This window comes from Hypanus sabinus, chromosome 8 (genome assembly GCF_030144855.1).
Source record: "Hypanus sabinus isolate sHypSab1 chromosome 8, sHypSab1.hap1, whole genome shotgun sequence".
NCBI classification, from domain to species: Eukaryota; Metazoa; Chordata; class Chondrichthyes; order Myliobatiformes; family Dasyatidae; genus Hypanus; species Hypanus sabinus.
In genome coordinates this window covers 32097508-32120143 of record NC_082713.1, presented here as the reverse complement: position 1 = coordinate 32120143, position 22636 = coordinate 32097508, and the positions used below count along the sequence as shown (strand labels likewise).

Genomic DNA, 22636 nt, shown 5'->3' with positions numbered 1-22636 from the left:
CAGAGCATTTGACTGCCAGACTAAATTATACATTTCTACATTTTTCATGACTTTAGAGCTTTTCACATATTATGCCCCAGTGAAGTAAGTCATACAATCTTAATCTCCACTACACCACCCCCACCACCACCACCATTCCCCTCCTCAACCCTTACCTTTTACACATAGACAAACACAGACACATTTGCAATGACCATAGGATTGACTTCAATGGCACAGAACACCTGTGCCGCACCAGTGACTATTTGGACCACATGATGAAGGAAGCCATTGAAATAAAGCCAGAGTAAAAGAATTTTAACTAAGACGAAGGTTTTGCTCTAAGTAAGAACTTGTATTCAATTATAAACAAGGTGCGACAGTGGAAAGCTGATTGGTTGAGGACTAACCAATCAGGAGGGATGGATGATGGGCATATATATATCATTGGACTAGTCATGCCCAGGCATCAGCCCTGATGAAGATGACTGAATGTGTCATCAAAACGTTGGTTAAAATTGAAAATTGTTCCCAGCTGGGTGCCTGAGAAGAGTTTATTCCACATATCTACACACACACACTTTAACCAGTTAGGTCCATTCTTGACGCTTCCTGCCGCTCACATTAGATTCTCCTTAACTATAATAGTCCTATTGGCTTCACCTACCCCTTAGCCCTCACTCTCAATGACATTTCATTGTGTAAAACGAGCCCTTATTGAGTAATGTTCACTGTGATGAGATCTAGAAGATTGTTCTAAAGTAGACTGTTCCTTTAACAAGAGAGAGAGGGATCGAACAGCTTGTGTGCTATTTCAGGGAGAGAGAGCAACAGGAAGTCTGTGAGTTGCCTTGGAAACTGAAAGGCGGAGCTATATGATGGACAGCTGGTGTTCCGCACTTGGAGATATATACAAGGTCAGTTGACTTTTTAATGAGACACACGACTCCAGAGGCAAGGAGGACACTGGTGAGCTTTGTGTGCCCATGACACGGGTGGGGTTTTTGCTCACAGTGTGGACAAAGGAGTGACCGGTGGAATGCCGTCGGTGTGTTTAACCCTGACCTGGGTTGATAGCATTACCGTGGAAGACCGGCATTCCACTTCCTGTGGTCACAAGTGCTTCTTTAAATCAGTTTCGGGAGTAGGAGGACTACATGGAGGATCGGCAACAGCATCGGCATTGGAGACAAACCCACTCTCTATCTCTCTCTCTCTGCAACTCTACTCAAATCAAATCCAAGTCCAGAACTGAACTGATTACTTACCATACCACTGTAAGACTGTATCACCTGATCACCTGAGCTGGGGAAGCTTGGGACCCTTATCTACTCACCTATATATATCCGCATATACTCTGCTAACCTGTTTACCTTACCGTGTTTTGTATTACTTTATTCATGTAGTTACTGATAAAATAGAGTTTATAATGGAAGACTCAGACTCCAGGTGTGTCCATTTCTGCTGGTTCTTTTTAACCCGTTACGGGGTACATAACATCACCCATTTTACATGAGAAACAATCAACCCTAGAAATCCTCTGCAGGATCACAGAGTAAGTGCTTGAAGGCTTATGCATATGCAAACAAAATGTTTGGTGCAGGAGCCTACTGCAGGGTGACAAGTTAAAGCTAACTTTTAGTTTTAATAGTTATCTTGATTTTAAGCTGAGGATCAGGAATATTCTATCTAATTTCCACTAAATCTGCAAGCCAAGTATTATGAAATTCTTGTCAATTTTTAGTAAACGCTGACATTTTGAACATTTCCAGAACATTCTTCCAGCCAGTAGATTTTCATAGATTTAATGTTGTCTCATGAGTAGAGGTGTACGGCAATACATCAGCAAGGTAATCCTTTCAGTGCGTAATTGGTCAGGAATACGTACAGACAACTGTGTGAAGGAATAATGTATGAGATGTTCTGTTAAGTGAATAGAAAGAGATATAGTTTAATATTTAATATAATACTAACAAAATATTCTCATCTGCTAAATATCTAACTCTTTCCATTCTAAACAACCACTTATATACAAGTGTCTTGTACAAAATGAGTTTTCTCAATCCAATAATATGTATTTTTCTTAAAACTCAATGGCAGAAATTTCTTTTAAACTCTTGGTGTGAATGTTCCCTTTACTGGAATCTCGTAACATCGAGCCAACATAATTTTGTATATATTAGCCCAACTGTATGTACTTAAATACTATTGCAGTGAGTTAATGTGAATGGATTAATGAAACCCATCGTGAATTGGAGGACCGCTCCATCTGCCAAAAGTGGAACTTCCCAGTGGCCAAACATTTTAATTCCCATTCTGACATGTTATGTCCATGGCCTCCTCTTATGCCAAGATGAGGCCACCTCAGGGTGGACAAGCAACACCTTATATTCTATTTGAGGAGTGCCCAACCTGATGGCATGAATATTGATTTCTTCTTCCAGTAATTTTTTTTCCTACCCTCCTCTCTTCTTTTATTCCCTACTCTGGAATTTCAGAATAATTAAGAGCAAGTTATCTGGTCCTTTGAGTCTGCCTGTCATTCTTTAAGGTCATGCCAGCTCTTTTACCTCAACTTTATCTTCCTGTAAAGTCCTCATTTCCCTTGGTTTCCTTAAAATTCAGAAATGTATTGATCTCAGTTTCTAAAATAACTCTATTACTGAGTTTCAGAACACTCCCTGTAAGAGATTTCCAAACATTTGCTATCCTCAAAGTACATAAGTTCTCCTCCTCTCAGACCTAAATGATATGCGTCATTCCGAGAATGTAATCTCTCAATGTTAAAAGTTAAAATTTAATTGTTATCAAAGTATGCATATGTCACCACATGATATCCTGACGATGGTATTTTGCAAGCATTAGATCCTAAGAACAAAAGACTTTTTTGCCCCCCCCCCTTCAATTTTGTCTAGGTCCTGTTACAACTGTATAATTGTATAAGGGCTAAGAGTGTTGTAAAAACAAGCCTGAAGGCTTTGTGTGTCAATGCAAGGAGCATTCGTAACAAGGTGGATGAATTGAATGTGCAGATAGTTATTAATGAATATGATATAGTTGGGATCACAGAGACATGGCTCCAGTGTGACCAAGGATGGGAGCTCAACATCCAGGGATATTCAATATTCAGGAGGGATAGACAGGAAAGATAAGGAGGTGGGGTAGTGTTGCTGGTTAGAGAGGAGATAACACAATAGAAAGGAAGGACATTAGCCTGGAGGATGCGGAATCGATATGGGTAGAATGCATAGCACTAAGGGGCAGAAAACGCTGGTGGGAGTTGTGTGCAGGCCACCTAATATTAGTAGTGAGGTTGAGGATGGCATTAAACAGAAAATTAGAAATGCGTGCAATAAAGGAACAGCAGTTATATTGGGTGACTTCAATCTACATATAGATTGGGTGAACCAAATTGGTAAGGGTGCTGAGGAAGAGGATTTCTTGGAATGTATGCGGGATGGTTTTCTGAACCAACATGTCGAGGAACCAACTAGAGAGCAGGCCATTCTAGATTGGCTATTGAGCAATGAGGAAGGGTTAGTTAGCAATCTTGTCGTGCAAGGCCCCTTGGGTAAGAGTGACCATAATGTGGTGGAATTCTTCATTAAGATGGAGAATGACATAGTTAATTCAGAAACAAAGGTTCTGAACTTAAAGAAGGGTAACTTTGAAGTTATGAGATATGAATTAGTTAAGACAGACTGGCAAATGATACTTAAAGGGTTGACAGTGAACATGCAATGGCAAGCATTTAAAGATCGCATGGATGAACTACAACAATTGTTCATCCCAGTTTCGCAAAAGAATAGACCAGGGAAGGTAATGCACCCGTGGCTGACAAGGGAAATTAGGGATAGTATCAAGTCCAAACAAGAAACATACAAATTAGCCAGAAAAAGGGGCACACCTGTGGACTAGGAGAAATACAGAGTCCAACAGAGGAAGACAGAGGGCTTAATTAGGAAATGGAAAAAAGATTATGAGAGAAAGCTGGCAGGGAACATAAAAACTGACTGGAAAAGCTTATATAGATATTAAAAGAAAAAGATTGGTTAAGACAAATGTAGGTCCCTTACAGTCAGAAACAGGTGAATTGATCATGGGGAACAAGGACATGGCAGACCAATTGAATAATTACTTTGGTTCTGTCTTCACTAAGGAGGACATAAATAATCTCTCCAGAAATAGTAAGGGACCGAAGGTCTAGTGCGGGGGTCGGCAACCCGCGGCTCCGGAGCCACATGTGGCTCTTTTAGGTCTGTGCTGCGGCTCCCTGTTGCTTTGGGAAATAATTGGTTGTGGCGACCCTTTTCCTGGCACATCCGAACCGACTCACAATAAGATAGCCTACGGGGGTTTGCGAGCACAGAGCTTTGGAGCCTCTGCGCCATGGGGGGGGGGGGGGGCAGGTTGAGGGAGGCTTAAAAGTGAGGCTGAAGATTTCGAATAAAGTTTTTTTCCTTCGACTGCAGTTACCGACTCCGTGTCGTAATTTTAGCGCTGCGTGTAGCACACCGCTACATGGTCAGTATTTAATTAATATGTTTTTTATGTTAGTTTGTTAGTTTTTGAAATGTATATCTAAATTTGAAGATTATGGTGATCTTGTACAATCTAAATAAGACGTTGTGGCGGGCGACCCATTTCCTGACACATCCGAACCGGCTCACAATTAGCCAGCGTTCAGGCTAAGGGAGATAGCCTACGGGGGTTTGTGAGTACGTGTCTTTTGCAGCATCCGCGCCCATGGGGGGCGGGTTGAGGGAGGCTTAAAAGCAAGGCTGTTTAGTTCGAATAAAGCTATCTTTGACTGCAGTTTACTGACTGCGTGTAGCAACCGCTACAACGTGTTTTTATCGCTGGCTGTCCAGAGGGGAGGTGCTGAAACGCTTTGTCGCGCGTCTGGAAGAAGTGAAAACTTTCCTGGGCAGCAAAGGGCTCAACTTTCCTGAGCTGGAACAGCCAGAGTGGCTGGAAAAGCTACACTTCATGGTAGACATGACAGCGCACCTGAACACGCTGAACACAGCTCTTCAACGGGGTAAGGACGTACAGCCCTGCACATGTTGGGGGATGTTTTGCATTCGAGCGCAAGTTGACGTTGCTTGCCAGAGATTTACAGAAAGGCACATTGTCTCACTTCCCCAATTTGAGAGAGTTCAAACAATGTCACGACATGATAAATTCGGAGTATTTACATTCTGCAATCATCGCAATGCAAACATCGTTTGGGAAACGCTTCTGTGAGTTCAGAGAGGAAAAAAACACATTATCCTTCCCGGTCACTCCCCTAAGCATCGATCCATCCCTACTGAATACGACTGCATTGTCAGGTGTGAGTCAACCTGAAGAAGTATGATAAATATTTTAATTGCGTATTATTTTACGTATATTCATATGTTTTCATTGTTCAGTGAAATAGTCCTTTTATTTTTCAGGTTGACAGCTGGCTGACGTTATTTTTGGTTTGCTGCTGGCGGCAAATTTAAGTTTGGCGTTTTTCATAAATACAAGAAGGACTCAAATAGATGTTGAGTATTTTACTTAAAAGTAACCTTCAACCCAACGTCTTTTTTTCGGAGTTCAAAATGTTTTTGTTGCATGCAGAAATGTAATTTCGTTTTCTCTGCAGGAGTTCATCAATTTCATAAATGCAACACATTATAGTTTATTTATACATAGCATAAAGGCAAAACAAAACGTTGTATGCAGTGTTATTTCATTTTAAATGTCAAACGGGTTTTGCGGCTCCCAGTGTTTTCTTTTCTGTGGGAAACGGGTCCAAGTGGCTCTTTCAGTGGTAAAGGTTGCTGACCCCTGGTCTAGTGAGATGCAGGAACTGAGGGAAATACATGTTAGTAGGGAAGTGGTGTTAGGTAAACTGAAGGAATTAACGGCAGATAAATCCCCAAGGCCAGATGCTCTACATCCCAGAGTGCTTAAGGAAGTAGCCCAAGAAATAATGGATGCATTAGTAATAATTTTTCAAAACTCCTTAGATTCTGTTTAGTTCCTGAGGATTGGAGGGTGGCTAATGTAACCCCACTTTTTAAAAAGGAGGGAGGGAGAAACTGGGAAATTACAGACTGGTTAGCCTGACATCGGTGGTGGGGAAAATGCTAGAGTCAGTTATCAAAGATGTGATAACAGCACATTTGGAAAATGGTGAAATCATCGGACAAAGTCAGCATGGATTTGTGAAATGAAAATTATGTCTGATGAATCTTATAGAATTTTTTGAGGTTGTAACTAGTAGAGTGGATAGGGGAGAACCAGTGGATTTGGTATATTTGGATTTTCAAAAGGCTTTTGACAAGGTCCCACACAGGAGATTAGTGTGCAAACTTAAAGCACACGGTATTGGGGGTATGGTATTGATGTGGATAGAGAATTGGTTGGCAGACAGGAAGCAAAGTGTGGGAATAAACGGGAAATTTTCAGAATGGCAGGCAGTGACTAGTGGGGTACCGCAGGGCTCAGTGCTGGGACCCCAGTTGTTTACAATATATATTAATGATTTAAACGAGGGAATTAAATGCAACATCTCTAAGTTTGCGGATGACACGAAGCTAGGCGACAGTGTTAGCTGTGACAAAGATGCTTCGAGGATGCAGGGTGACTTGGATAGATTAGGTGAGTGGGCAAATACACGGCAGATGCAATTTAATGTGGATAAATGTGAGGTTATCCACTTTAATGGCAAGAACAGGAAAACAAATTATTATCTGAATAGTGGCCGATTAGGAAAAGAGGAGGTGCAACAAGACCTGTGTCATTGTGCACCAGTCATTGAAGGTGGGCATGCAGGTACAGCAGGCGGTGAAAAAGGCAAATGTTATGTTGGCATTCATAGCAAAAGGAATTGAGTACTGGAGCAGGGGGGTTCTACTGCAGTTGTACAAGGCCTTGGTGAGACCACACCTGGAGTATTGTGTGCAGTTTTGGTCCCTTAATCTGAAGAAAGAGATTCTTGCCATAGGGGGAGTACAAAGAAGGTTCACCAGATTGATTCCTGGGATGGCAGGACTTTCATATGAAGAAAGACTGTATCAATTAGGCTTATACTCACTGGAATGTAGAAGATTGAGGGGGGATCTTATTGAAATGTATAAAATTCTAAAGGGATTGGACAGGCTAAATGCAGGAAGATTGTTTCTGATGAAGGTCAGAACGAGGGGTCACAGTTTAAGGATAAAGGGGAAACCTTTTAGGACCGAGATGAGGAAAAACTTCTTCACACAGAGAGTGGTGAATCTGTGGAATTCTCTACCACAGGAGACAGTCGAGGTCAGTTCATTGGCTATATTTAAGAGGGAGTTAGATATGGCCCTTGTGGCTAAAGGGATCAGGGGGTATGGAGAGAAAGCAGGTACAGGGTTCTGAGTTGGATGATCAGCCATGATCATACTGAATGGCGGTGCAGGCTCGAAGGACCGAATGGCCTACTCCTGCACCTATTTTCTATGTTTCTATGTATTCATTATGAATGCCTCCACAATCTCTTCAGCCACCTCTTTCAGGACCCTGGGGTGTAGTCCATCTGGTCCAGGTGAGTTATATACCTGAAGGCTTTTCAGCTTCCCAAGCACTTTCTCCCAAGTAATAGCAATTGCACCCACTTCTGTCCCTGACACTCTCAAATATCTGGCATATTTATTGTGCCTTATACAGTGAAGACGGATGCAAAATATTCAATTAGTTCATCTGCTTTTTTCGTGTTCCCCATTACTATCTTTCCAGTATCTTTTCTTTTCTTATGGTTTATTTAGTTGCCCTCTGTTCATTTTTTAAAATCACAATCTGCTAACTTCCCTCTAATTTTTGCTCCATTATATGTCCTCGCTTTTGCTTTTATGTTGGCTTTGACATCCCTTGTCAGCCACAGTTGCATCATCCAGCATTTTGAATACTTCCTCTTCTTTGGGATGTATCTATCCTGCACTTCCCGAATTTCTCCCAGAAACTTCAGCTATTCCTGATCTGCCATCATGCCTGCCAGAATCCTCTTCCAATCAACATTGGCCAGCTCCTCTCTCATGCCCCTATAATTCCCTTTATTCCACAGTAATACTGATACATTTGACTTTAGCTTCTCCCTCTCAAATTGCTGGGTAAATTCTATCATATTATGATCACCGTCTCCTCTGGGTTCATTTATCATAAGCTCGCTAATCAAATCTGGTTCCTTACACAATGCCAAATCCAGAATATCTGATCCCCTAGTGGGCTCAACCACAAGTTCTAAAAGGCCATCTCACAGGCATTCTACAAATTCTCTCTCTTGGGATCCTGTAACAACCTGATTTTCCCAATCTACTTGTATGTTGAAATCCCCCATGACTATTGTAACATTGCCCTTTTGGCATGCATTTTCTATCTCATGTAGTAATTTGTAGCCCACTTTCTGGTTACTGTTTGGAGGCCTGTATGTAATTCCCATCAGGATCTTTTTACCCTTTCTGTTCCATCCATAACGATTCTACATCTTCCAATCCCGTCTCCTCTTTCTAAGAACTTGATATAATTTTTTACCAAAAGAGCCACGCCACCCTCTCTGCCTCCCTGCCTGTCCATTGTATGTCCTTGGATGTTAAGTTTTGAACTATGATCTTTCAGCAACTCAATGATGCCCACAAGGTCAAATCTACCAATCTGTAACTGCACTACAAGATCATCTACATTATTCAGTATGCCGCCTGCCTTCAAATATAACATCTGTCCTGTGCTCATCACCCTTTTTGATTTGACCTCATGTTACAATGCAACTCATCCCTGACTGCAAATTTGCCCTATAACCTGCCTGTCCTTCCTGACAGACTCCTGCTCACTACATTTAGTTGCTTAACAACTGCCCATCTTCAGCCCAAACACTCTGGTTCCGATTCCCCTGCAAATGACTTTAAACCCTTCACAACAGCTCTAGCAAACCTGCTCACAAGGTTATTTAGAAAAATATTGATGCACCATCAATAACTCTCGGAGACGTGAGGCGAGATATAGGCTTTTATTGGCTGGATGAAAGAACAAGCAGCAAGTGACCACCACACAACGTCCTGGAGACTGAGGAAGGGGCTGTGCCTCCAATCGCCTTTATACCGGGGTCTGTGGGAGGAGCCACAGGAGCAGTCAGCGGGGGGGGCGTGTCAAGACAGGTATATGTAGTTCACCACACATAGAAACATAGAAAACCTACAGGACAATACGGGCCCTTCAGGCCACAAAGTTGTGCCAAATATGTCCCTGTCTTAGAAATTACTAGGATTACCCATAGCCCTCTATTTTTCTAAGCTCCATGTACCTATCCAAAAGTCTCTTATAAGACCCTAACACATCCGCCTCCACCACCGTTGCCGGCAGACCATTCCACGCACTCACCACACTCTGCATAAAATACCTACCCCTGACATCTTCTCTGTACCTTGTCCCCATTTGGATTAGATGTAACGCATCCCTTTTGTATAAGCCATGCCTTCCACAGAAGAGATCCTAATGGTCCAGAAATCTGAAGCCCTGGTTCCTGCAGCAGTTCTTCAGCAACACATTTATCTGCCAAATCATCCTATTCTTAACTTCATTGGTGCATGACACAGGCAGCAATTCAGAGATTACTGCCCTGGAAGTCCTGCTTTTTAGCTTTCTACCTAATTCCCTAAATTCTCTCTTCAAGACCTCATCCCTTTTCCTACCTGTGTCATTGATGCCAATATGTACAAAGTCTTGACCCATCCACCTCTTTCAAGATGCCGTGGACCCAATTTGAGATGTCCCTGACCCTAGCACCTGAGAGGCAATATACCACCCAGGTGACTGTTTCACGTCGTAGAATCTCATGTCTACTCCTCTAACTATGGAATCTCCTATAACTACTGCAGTCTGCTTCTCTCTCCTTCCCTTCAAAGCCATAGTGCCAGACAGTGCCAGAGACCCAGTCACTACAGTTCCCCCCAATAAGCTGGCCCCTCGACAGTATCCAAATTGGAATACTTATTTTTGAGGGGAATGGCTGCAGGGATACAATGTACTGGTTTCCCATTTCCTTACCCTCTCTTGGCAATCCATTAGACCAAAAGACATAGCAGCAGAATTAGGCCATTCAGCCCATCGAGTCTGCTCCGCCATTCCATCATGGCTGATACTGGATCCCACTCAGCCCCATACACCTGCCTTCTCGACATATCCTTTGATGCCCTGGCCAATCAGGAAATGATCAACATCCACCTTAAATATACCCATGGACTTGGGCTCCACCAGTCTGTGGCAGAGCATTCCACAGATTCATTACTCTCTGGCTAAAAAAAATTCCTTCTTACCTCTATTCTAAAGGGTCACCCCTCAATTTGGACGCTGTGCCCTCTAGTTCTGGATACCCCCACCATAAGCGTCATCCTCTTCACATCTATCCTGTCTAGTTCTTTCAACATTCAGTAGGATTCAATGAGATCCCCCTGTATTCTTCTAAATTCCAGTGAGTACAGGCCCAAAGTTGCCAAGTGCTCCTCATATGTTAACCCCTTCCTTCCCTGAATCATCCATGTGAACCTCCTCTGGACTCTCTTCAATGACAACACATCCTTTCTGAGATATGGAGTCCAAAACTGTTGAATATTCCAAATACGGCCTGACTAGCACCTTATAAAAGCTCGGCATTATTTCTTTGCTTTTATATTCTACTCCCCTTCAAATAAATGACAACATTTCATTTGCCCTCTTTACCACAGACACAACTTGTAAATTAACCTTCTGGGAGCCTTGCACAAGGACTCCTAGGTCCCCCTGCACCTCTGATGTTTGAATCTTCTCCTCGTTTAGATAATAGTCCGCACTATTGTTCCTTTTACCAAAATGCATTATCATACATTTCCCAGCACTATATTCTGAAAGTGATTTAGATGGTCAGTCCCCATGAAAAAAATGTGCACAGCTGATGTTATCAGTTGTATCATTGTTACTGCTTCTTTAACCTGGTCTAATCACCTTCACAGATGGAGAAAACTTCCAAGAGCATTTTTCTAAAAAAATTTAATGTGCTTATTATACCTTTTAAGAAATGCAAAGTAACATCACATCAATTATGATATACACACTGTGGCTCCTTTATTAGGTATCTCCTGCACCCAATAAAGTGACCACTGAGTGTATGTTCATGGTCTTCTGCTACTGTAGCCCATCCACTTCAATGTTCAACATTTTGAGCATTCAGAGATGCTCTTCTGCTCTTCTGTTATTTGAGTTACTGCCCCCTTCCTGTCAGCTTGAACCAGTCTTGCCATTTTCCTCGGACCTCTTTCATTAACAAGGCATTTTCACCCATAGAACTGCTGCTCACTGGATGTTTCTTGCTTTTTGCAATATTCTTTGTAAATTCTAGAGACTGTTGTGCATGAATATCTCAGAAGATTAGCAGTTTGTGAGGTACTCTAGCCACCCTGTCTGGCACCAACAATTATTCCATAGTCAATGTCACTTAGATCACATTTTTACTCTGTTCTGATGTTTGGTCTGAACAACAACTGCACCTCTTGACCATGCCTGCATGTTTTTATGCACTGAATTGCTGTCCCACAATTGGCTGATTAGATATTTGCATTAACAAACAAGCATACAGGTTCACCTGATAAAGTGGCCACTTAGTGTATGTTCAAAATTCAAAGATTGAAACGTTAATTTATTATCAAAGTATGTATGCAATATACAACTCTGAGATTTGGCTTCTCCAGATAGTCGGGAAACAAAGAAAAGCATGGTAGTCAAAAAGGAGAAACATCAACCCCAACCAATTTGCACCAAAAAAAAACAAATCTCACAGACAGCAAAACGATCATCAACCCCCCCCCCCCCCACCCCACGTGAAATAAGTTGCACAGACTACAACAAGAACATCACCCCGGCAAGTAGAAAAACAAATCTTGCAGAAGGCAAGAACATCAAACCCAAAGCCCCAAACCCCCCCCCGTACAAAAATACTAATAAATCATGCCGTGCAGCAACAAGCTAGTATTGCAAAGAGTATCCAACAGTCTTTTATTTGCTTTTTGTTGATAACCAGGACCGCCAAGACATCTGTGTAATGATAACCATTCTTCTACATGTCTCAGATTCAGCAGGCGAATTGAAGTAGTCAGTTGTTCTTGAATTAAAGTACTGACTACACTTCAAAGATTTCATCGCCTGTAAAATAGCTTTGCAATTACTACGGCTGTGAAAAATGCTGTATAAATATAAATCCTTTCTATGTTATTGCAGAAAGGAGATCATGCAGTTGAAGCTTTCCACATCGGCTCTATCAGAAAGCAGCCGGATTGTAATACATCATTTATTTCTCTTTATAAGTAAGTGTCAAATTGCATGTTATCAATTATTGTGCACGTTTAGGACAGATTATTGATTACTACCCAATCCAATCTAACAGCCTTTTCATTATCTTTGGAAGGTTTGTTTTAAAGGCAAGGTTCAGTGCACAGAATAGCCAGTTATGTTTGAAGCAGTAAATATAGATGTGTGTGGAATTGTTGCTAACTGTTGTATAATATCAAATCATTACAACCAGTAATGTTACAAAGCCCAAAGTGGGCAGAGCTTGAATTGTCTCACCCTCCCCCATTATTTCCTTTTATTGTCTGGAAATGTGATATATTTAACTGCTGATGGAGCTTGTGACCACCCCCTGTCTCCTTCAATTATCGGTTTTGTTTTCACTGCTTATCAGCTTTACTGGTTCGGTTTCTCATTTATTTATCTGTACTACACTCAGGAACATACTGCAATTTGCTTAAGTGTCTCTGATTGTTTCTCAGCAATCTTTTGTGTTCATGTGGTTTCATTTCACTTACTTTCATGCATTGTTCCCTCTTTTCCTGTATAACACATGGTTCTGTTATTGTACTCCCATGTTTTCCTGTTCAGACTTTATTTTCTGTCTTCCTTATTTTTGTTGCGTCTCCGTGTTTCCACTTATTCTTGAGACACCGTTTCTTTCCTCGGCCAAACTTATTTGCTCCTTTCTCTCCTGTTCACCCTTTGTGATATCCAATTGAACACAATTTTCCATTTTTATATTAAGGACACTGAGTTCAAAGCCTAAAATCTTGAAATTATGGAATTAAAGAATATAGCAGAAAAGAGCATATAATTCAATATGCATGTGCCACTTCTTTAGTGGGCATCTCCGTTCCCTTTCCCTATCATAATTTTGTTTTTCATGAATTATTATTTCAAATTATCCTTGAATGTTAATGTTGAGTCTGCACCTCATCATTTTTGCAGGCACTACATTCAAGATCATAAGTCATGGTACATAAATTTCCTCATTCTTCCTCATACACCTTGGACAATGCAAGTACATTTAATCATTTTTATACCTTCGCAAATCCATGCTAATATTTTTTGATTTCCTCATTGACACAGGAAAAATCAAATGCTTGAAATCTGAAAAAAAAACAAAAATTGCTGGAAGAACTTAGCAGGCCAGGCAGCATCAATGGAAAGAAAATAAATGTCAATGATACAGTGATGATCCTTCATCAGAAACCAGGAGCGAGAGAAAAACTTGTATCAAGCTCCAGGAAGGGTGGAGAAGGAATAGACAGGACAAAGGGAATAGTGCTGACTGGGTAAGGACAAGGTTTGCTCTGGAGATAAGTTATAAACAAGGTTATCTGGTCATGGGTACAGTGATGGAGTAAGAAAAGCATTTTCAGTTCTTATTAAAGATTACGATCAGTACACCTACACTTAAACTGACAAGTAATCTAGATCTTCCTTCCTGTTTGCATTAAACAGTAAAGTGATATATGTATTTATTTTTTCAGTTATTAAATCCACAGCTCCTTCCTTACTCTTATGTTCTCCTGGATCACCAATATTATTACTTCTAGATACAGAGACAAAGGAATTGTTCTTACCCTTTTAGAAATCTTATTACTAAAATAGGAAAATGGGACATGCACGAGGAAATCTGCAGATGCTGGAAATTCAAACAACAACTCATACAAAATGCTGGTAGAACACAGCAGGACAGGCAGCATCTATAGGGAGAAGCGCTGTCGACGTTTCGGGCTGAGACCCTTCGTCAGGACATGGCAAGTTTTCAAATGAGGTTATTCTAATTTCATACTAGACATAGGAGTGGCATGGTAACATAGTGGTTAGCACTTTGCTTTACAGTTCTAGCGACCTGGGTTCGATTCCCATCGCAGCCTGTAAGTATGTTCTCCCCATGACTGCGTGGGTTTCCTCCCACAGTCCAAAGACGTACGGATTGGTAGGTAAATTGGTCATTGCAAATTGTCCCATGGTTAGGCTAGGATTAAATTGAAGGATTGCTAGGCAGTATGGTTTGAAGGGCCAGGAGGGCCTATTCCACATTGTAGCTCAATTAGACCATTAGAGCATAACGCTTTTCTCCTAGACAGCTCCTGAAATGTACTTGGTAAACATGCGTATCAAAAATGTCATTGTTCTATTTATGTAAAATGTTCACGTTACCCTGCTATTTCACCCACCACAAGATGGCAATGGCCCTCCAGACCAACATGCTTATTCATATCCCTCAACACATCTACATGACAGTGTTGGGTAAAATATAGTTCATGCTCATTGGGTTGAATCAGCATGTGAAGTGCCTGGTTGATTTAATGGTGATAATCTAGTGTGAGTCACAAGGTCACACAATCAACCCCTTTTTCATGACTTGAATGTATAACTGACAGTTCACCTCAATGCTGAACTGATGATACAATGCAGTAAGTACCCCTTTATGGAGGAGGCTGTGAAGAGTGTTTTATTATCCGTCCAGATATTATATATATTTGGAAAGAATAGATATTTAAAGAACATTTTAGAATGTGTAAATTAACTGGCTGCATGCATACGAACACTGATTATCCTTGATGATTAATTAGCTCAGAAGCACTGGAGACAATACAAAGATGTGGAAAGCAACATACTGAATAATTGCACATTCTCTGTTATACTTTTATACTCATATTGACTTTGGAAAATAAAAGAGTCGAAATTCTTCACCACCGCAAAAGGCATTTCAAACTGCCTTTTGGTAGTAGGCAAGTCATGACTTGGAGAAGGCCCCTTTAGCCGAAAATTGTACTTCACACGAGGCCCAGGGAAGTTTGGACAATAAAACTGGGCTGAAGAATTCAACATATATGGAGGTTGAAGGTGGCGGAAGGAAAGGAGTACAAGCTAACACCTTCGCCCTCACCTGGTTACACCTATCACCTGCTGACGTACTCCTGTCCCTCCCCTTTCCTTTCCAGCCCTCATGAAGGGTCTTGGCCCAAGCCAACAACTGTTTACTCTAATTCATAGATACTGCCTGACCTGCTGATTTCCTCCAGAATTTTGTTAATTGATCTGGATTTCTAGCATCTGCAGAACCTCTTGTGCTTAAACATTCAACACTCTCCAAGGCCTCACTCACTCACTCTGTAACAGAGTGATCAGAAAGAAAGAGTAGGCCAAGGGTCAGATTGTAGGTCACGGTTGTCATGGTGATGTCATGTGGGAAGATCTGGGGTATGGACAAAGAGCAAGTTTTGGAGCTCTCGAATTGGATCAAGGTATTAGTGGAAGAGTCTGGATTGTGATTCAGAATGGTGAAAGACCTGAGGGGAAAGACATTTATGGTGAGGTGCTTCTCCTACACTGTCTGTGGAAACAACATCTGAGGATTCAATGGACACACACACCACTGCATAGACTTCATTATCCCATCAGATGTACAGAAGATTCAGGACAATAGTTTCAATCTTCAAAATACATGGTTCAAATACAACCTGATCAGTTTTCTGGTGAATATTCTATCATTTACCACACATGAGCTTTCTGTTCCATGACTGAAACTAAAGGACAAAATAGGACCTTAACCTGGAAAATCAGACCTTAACAAAATTTTGAATTACGAATAGTTGTCATGTTATCTTCAAATCCTAATCACATGGTGAATCATGCCATACAGCTAGCAAATAAAGAAACATAAATAAAAAGTGTTTGATCATTCAAGATTCATCCTATAATGGGCTTCTTCATTATGTGGAAAGCAAGAACTATCAGGATGCTGACAGCAGCTATCATTCCTGTCTTAACAATCTACAAGCAATAAAAAAACACACATCTTCACAATGTATAATGAATTCATCAATCTATAATGCCTTTTGTGGTTTTGTTTGTACACTTCAGCCAGAGTTTACCGGCCAGGGTGAAAAACCCAGGCAGAAAGAAATTCACTGATTGCTCCATAGGTCAAGGCCCAACAAGTCTGGATGCCCAGAACCAAATCACGTGTGGCACTCCAGTTTACCTTCACCCTCTAAACAGGGTAAATAGCATACAGCAAAAACATGGTATCTTCGGCATCAAGGTACAGTCAGTTGGAAGCCAATGGAGTACACACGACTTAGGTATGTAATTACATGGGAGATCGAGAGAGTGCCATGATTTCTGTAGAGAGACTGATGTCAGCAGCAAGAGCCAATTTGTCTTGGACCGCAAGGAAACAAAACAAAAAAACGGGATGCCTTTTCCGGGTCCAGATCATTCTCAGATTGTCTACTCAGAAGTCTTGGATCAATTTTCAGACCTCAGGTTTGACATCAAGTCTTAACTTCTGTATGCCCTCTCATCTCCATCTGAGACTCTACCAACAATGGTTGTATCGTCAACAAATTTATGGATGGTATTTGAGCTATGCCTAGCCACATAGTCATGTGTATATAGAGAGTAGAGCAGTGGGCAAAGCACACACCCCTGAGGTACGCCAGAGTTGATCATCAGCGAGGAGATATTATCTCCAATCCGCACAGATTGTGGTCTTCCAATTAGGAAGTCAAGGATCCAACTGCAGAGAGAGGTATAGAGGCCTAGGTTCTGTAAGTTCTCAATCAGGATTGTGGGAATGATGGTGTTAAATGCTGAGCTATAGTTGATGAACAGCATCCTGACCTAGGTGTTTGTGTTGTCCAGGTGATCTAAGGCTCTGTTAAGAGCATCGAGATTGCATCTGCCATTGACCTGTTGCGGCAATAGGTAAATTGCAATGGGTCCAGGTCGTTGCTGAGGCAAGAGTTCAGTCTAGTCATAACCAACTTCTCAAAGCATTTCATCAATGTCGATGTGAGTGCTACCAGGCGATAATCATTAAGGCAGATCACATTATTCTTCTTAGGCTCTGGTATAATTGTTGTCTTTTTGAAGCAAGTGGGAATGTTTGCCCTTAGCAAGGAGAGGTTTAAAATGTCTTTGAATATTCATGCCAGTTGGTTGGCACACATTTTCAGAGCCTTACCAGGTACTCCATCGGGACCTTCTGCCTTGCGAGGGTTCACCCTCTTTAAAGACAGTTTAACATCAGCCTCTGAGACAGTGATCACAGGGTCACTGGGTGCAGCAAGGATCTTCACAGCTGTAGTTATATTCTCCCTTTCAAAGCAGAGATAGAAGGCATATGCCAACTAGTGGAGTGGTGTCTCAGCAACAACCTTGCACTCAATGTCAGTAAAATGAAAGAGATGATTGTGGATTTCAGGAAAGGGAAGATGAAGGAACACATACCAATCCTGATAGAGGGATCAGAAGTGGAGAGAGTGAGCAGCTTCAAGTTCCTGGGTGTCAAGATCTCTGAGGACCTAACCTGGTTCCAACATATTGATGCAGTTATAAAGAAGGCAAGACAGCAACTATAATTCATTAGGAGTTCAAAGAGATTTGGCATGTCAACAAATACACTCAAAAACTTCTATAGATATACCATGGAGAGCATTCTGACAGGTTGCATCACTGTCTGGAATGGGGATGGGGGGCTACTACACTGGACCGAAAGAAGCTGCAGAGGGTTGTAAATCTGGTCAGCTCCATCTTAGGTACTAGCCCACAAAGTACCCAAGGCATCTTCAAGAAATAGTGTCTGAGAAAGACAGCGTCCATTATTAAAGACCTCTAGTAGCCAGGGCATGCCCTTTTCTCACTGTAACCACCAGGTAGGAAGTACAGAAGCCTGAAGATACACACTCAATGATTCAGAGACAACTTCTTCCTGTCTGCCATCCGATTCCTAAATGGACATTGAACCTGTAAACACTAACTCATTTTTTAAATATATATTATTTCTGTTTTTTTGCATGATTTTCATCTATTCAATATAAGTATACTGTAATTGATTCAATATATGTATAGGGTGTGTGTGTGTGTGCATTTTAAATAATTGACCAATTATTCACAAACATAATTAATGCACTAAACAGATTATCATTAAGGCCAAGATCAAAAGTATGACTAAAGCATCATTAATAATATTTTTAATGAGGTAAATTGTGGTGTACTATCACTGCAAGCAATGAAGAGGTGAGCAGAAGTGAAGCTGACTTGAGGGATGAGCCATACTGGTGCATTGCAAAGTCAGGGTGCAATGTTCTTGAGGCTGTTTTAGCATGGAGATGGAGTTGGAGTGAGCGATTCGAAGACGACTTGAGGCAAAGATGTTTTGATGCTCATTTGTTGAAATCGGGTGTGAAGTTGGATCTCTCTAAAGTGCTGAGCTGATTTGAAGAGGCCGAGAACAGCTTCAGGCTGGGTGGCAAAGTCTAGGCCCCTGCGCTGGGGCTCAAAATGGTTTAAATGCCAGCCCAGATCAACTGGAAGGGCAGGGTGCCAGGACCAGAGGTGAGGACCGGGCCGATTTCATTCACTTTCCCCCAATGTTCACTCCTCTCTCTGCAGCCTTGTGACTGTGAGGCTGCTCCCACTGCTACGCACCACGTCCGTAAGCTTCACAGCAGCTTGCCCTGCTATATGGTGAATTTGAGACTGAGGCTTTGGGCCTACTCTAGCTGCTCCAGGGATTCCGGTCTATGGACAATTTGGTTCAGTTGCTTTTGTTTGCTTCTATCGTTTGCATGGTGTGTGTTTTATATTTCTCTTTTCACTGTGCAATGGATATTGGTCTTTTTTTTAATTGGGTTCTTTCTGGTTTCTTGCTTTGTGCTGGCCTGTAAGCAGACATATCTCAAAGTTATATAATTAATACATATTTTGATAATAAATGTACTTTGTACTTTTGAAGATCCTTTGCAGTTCAATAGCAAATTATTGTGAATCCACAAATGAAAAGATTAACTAACTGCTTATTTGATGTTGCACCAAGATAAGGCTCCGAAAATTTGTGCAAACGAACTGGCAGGTGTATTCAATGACGGTTTTAACCTCTTACTACTACGGTTAGAAGTTCCCACTTGCTTCAAAAAGGCATTGATTATACCATTGCCCAAGAAGAGTAGTGTGAGCTGCTTTAATGCTATTGTCCAGTAGCACTCACATCTACAGTGATGAAATGCTCTAAAAGGTTGGTCATGGTTGGCATCAACTTCTGCCTCAGCAAGAACCTGGACCCAATGCAATTTCCCTATCATCACAATATGTCTACAGCAGAGGCAATCTCAATGGCTATTCATGTGTTTTAGATCACCTGAGCAATACAAGCACCTATGTCCGGTGCTATTTATTGACTACAGCTCAATGTCTAACACCATCATTCTTATAATCCTGATCCATAAGCCACAGAACCTAGGTCTCAATACCTCCCTCTGCATTTGGATCCTCAACTTCTTGACATGAATTGTGCAGGTTAGCACACTTCAGGGCTGTGTGCTTAGCCCATTGTTCTACTCTGTCTATTCCCATGACTGTGTGGCAAGATGTAGCTAAAATGTCACGTATAAAATTGCTGATGATACAACTACTGTTGACAGAACCTTAGATGGAGATGAGTGGGTGTTCAGGAGTGAGATAAACCATCCAGTCGAGTGGTGTCACAGCAACAACCTTGCACTCCACGTCAGTAAGACCAAAGAGCTGATTGTGGACTTCAGAAAAGGCAGGACGAAGGAACACAAACCAATCCTCATAGAGGGATCAGATGTGGAGAGAGTGAGCAATTTCAAGTTCCTGGGAGTCAAGGTCTCTGAGGATCTAACCTGGTCCCAACATATCGATGCAGCTATAAAGAAGGCAAGACAGCGGCTATCTTTCATTAGGGGATTGAGAAGTTTTGTTTTGTCACCTAAAACATTCAAAAACCTCTATAGATGTATTAAGACATCTTCAAGGAGCAGTGCCTCAGAACAGCGGCATCCATTATTAAGAACCCCATCACTCACACATGCCCTCCTCTTATTCTTACTGTCAGGAAGGAGATATAGGAGTCTGAAGGCATACACTCAGTGATTCAAGAACAGCTTCTTCCCTTCTGCCATCCGATTCCTAAATGGATATTGAATCCATGAACACTACCTCACTTTTTTATTATTTCTGTTTTGGCATTATTTTTAATTTAGCAATTTAATATACATATATATACCTACTGTAATTGGGTTAATTTTTTTTCTTTCTATATTATCAAATATCGCATAGTACTGCTGCCACTAAGTTAACAAGTTAAATGACATACGCCAGTGAAATTAAACCTGATTCTGATAATAACGAGGTCAATTATTGTTGGGCCAAAAGCTGCCAAAGGTAAAATATTACACGCAGTAGTTAGCAGCTTAAAACCTCAGAAGGATAAAACTGCAGGCGGGTGATATGCTCACAACTTTCAAGATGGAACATTAATGTGGAAAAGTACATGAAGCTGGAAGCAGGTAAGAATTTAAAACCCATAAACTAATAAAGTAGGAGAAGCTAACTATAACTTATGGACTTCCACATTTTAATTGGTAGAGAAGGGCCAGATTACAGTTTCTGCATGCTGGTTGCTTTATTCAAACAGTATTAATACAAAGCTTATCTGGTTTCCAGTATTACCTGACACTTGACAATGAAACCAGGGTTAGTTCATATTGACAACAGAAAGGCTGAGACAACCTCAGGAAAAGATGCCAATAGAACATAAGATTCACTGTTAACTTGTTAACTGTTTGTCGACTGTTTCATTGACTGATTGTTTTGTGCAATTTCTTCCCTTCCACCTTCAGATTTGTGAACAGAAAACGAACCAACCCATGAGCGGAATCTCACTATTTTTGATCTCTTTTTGCACTATTTGCTTATATATATATAAAATAAGATAAACAGTATATATATATATATTATTTCAGTATTCTTATGGATTACTCTGTACCACTGCCACAAAGTAACAAATTTCATGAATACGTCAGTGATATTAAACCAGCTTCTGACTGTGATTCTGAAATGTTGTTATTGGCACTTAATTCAAAGACATTGGGACAGGGATTGACCATGCTGTCCAGACTGGACTATAGGTAGCAATCAAAATGATCAGTTGCTCACAGTGCTCTGGCTGCACCACAGAGAGGAGAGAGGGGACCGGTGGAGTGAGGATCAGCAGTAAGAAATCTGCAGAGAGTTTTGTAACCCAGGATAATTAAACCCAAAGTTGTAGTGCTAGAAACTTCTACCTGCAGAGGCACGAAGATGGAATTTACCAATTTAAAAAAGGAGAATTTGAAAAAAATGCTATGCAAGGGTGGGGCTTGGCTGGACATAGGACAGACAAGGAGAGAAACACAGCAAAGATTAGAAGCTGAAGACATGAACGGTTAAGAGTGAAATTAATAACGAGAATCTTTACCCTACTAACTTGAAATCCCTGGAGGAAAGACAATAACATTGAAAGATTTATCGAAGCTATAGCTGTAACATGCAAGGAGCTTTAACGAGACAATATCAGCAGAGACCAGTATCCAAAATCCTAGTTGGGAATTAGTTCTACAAAATAATATCAAGGGACTTGGTCAAGTTTTTGTACAAGTTTGTGAATTGATTTTCCATGGATGCTAAACTATTTCATTCCAATCAACCAAGAATCAAGATGGCAGCCACCCAAGGTGAAGAACCAGTACGGGAAGAAAATGTGTAGTGGTGCAGATGATTTAATACAGATGGATGTACTGTAGAAGTTTTTTTCATTCGAAGAATCTGCATTTGATTTTCTGCAAGAACTGATTATTTTTACAAAGACTTTGATAAGTTACTGAATAAGATTTGCTTGGTTTAAGAGAGTTGTGATGTTGGAGAATTGTTGTGAAAGGTGTACATGTTATTTTTGAATGTGAATTTAAACTTTCTAGATATACCGCCTGGAAATGAAACTGAAGTTAACTATAACACTTGAGAATAGGAATTATATTAGGTTTTCAAACTAACTAGGGTTAAGTAGAAATGAAAGTTTAGTCTGTAAACTTTTATAAAGGGAATACCACACTAGATCTAAGTAGTTAGAGAAATTAGAATAATAAAGGAATCTCACTGATTCTAATTAAAAAGGAATATGTTGTGGTTTGATACCTAAGATTTGGAACCTAATGTCTGTATTTTGAATTGTTCTAGCTCATGTAAATATTTTGTACGTATTGTTCTTTTCTTATAAACAAAGCTTATTTCCAGAAGTGTGTGGTTTCTATTCACTGCCTCCTTCTGATACCTGGATTCTTCTGATGGCCTATTAGCACCGAGTGTAATTTGATTTTCTCAAAAGAGTGCAGTGACTTGTCAGACATGATAAGACTGGTGCTACACAGATGCTTACAGGTAACCAGCAGAGAATGGACTAGAAAAGAGGGACTGGCAGAGCGAGAACCAGCAGAGAGAGAACAAGTAGAAAGGAAGCCAGTGGAAAGATCGAAAGGGA

At 40.9% G+C, this 22636-nt stretch overlaps 1 long non-coding RNA gene across 1 annotated transcript; it reads left to right on the top strand.

Moving 5' to 3' along the window:
• Nucleotides 1–20516: 20516 nt before the first annotated feature.
• LOC132398031 (uncharacterized) lies at nt 20517–22394 on the top strand. The gene is made up of 2 exons (XR_009513511.1): nt 20517–20627; nt 20961–22394. It is a non-coding gene; the product is annotated as an uncharacterized LOC132398031 (long non-coding RNA).
• Nucleotides 22395–22636: the final 242 nt, after the last annotated feature.